The following is a 339-nucleotide window of genomic DNA, read 5'->3' on the forward strand; positions in this document are numbered from 1 at the left end:
GCTCTCCCGGGCCCGGAGCCGTTCGGCCCCCTCGGAGAGTGCCGCCGCCGGGCGGGTCCTCCGTCCGTCCGTCCGTCCGTCCTGGCTGGCGCCGCCAGGTAGGGCGGAGGCGCGGGGCTCCCCGCCTTCCCCTAAAAAGGATCGGGAGTGCTCCCGCCGGCGCGGGCCCGCCAAGGCACGGACGGGGTTCGAACCCGTGATCTTCGGTTTACGAGACCGACGCCTTACCACTTGGCCACCGCGCCTGCGTTAACGCACCCTCCCGACGCCCTCCTATCGCTGGCGCCACTCCCGCGCTGCCTGCCCCGCGCGCCAGCAGCGGGCGGGCGCCTCCGCCAC

At 75.2% G+C, this 339-nt stretch overlaps 1 non-coding gene across 1 annotated transcript; it reads right to left on the reverse strand.

The window, feature by feature from the left end:
* Positions 1-173: 173 nt before the first annotated feature.
* Positions 174-245, reverse strand: TRNAT-CGU. The gene has a single exon. It is a non-coding gene; the product is annotated as a tRNA-Thr (tRNA).
* Between the last annotated feature and the right edge of the window lie 94 nt (positions 246-339).

Source organism: Haliaeetus leucocephalus, unplaced genomic scaffold (assembly GCF_000737465.1).
Source record: "Haliaeetus leucocephalus isolate CR32 unplaced genomic scaffold, Haliaeetus_leucocephalus-4.0 Scaffold636, whole genome shotgun sequence".
NCBI classification, from domain to species: Eukaryota; Metazoa; Chordata; class Aves; order Accipitriformes; family Accipitridae; genus Haliaeetus; species Haliaeetus leucocephalus.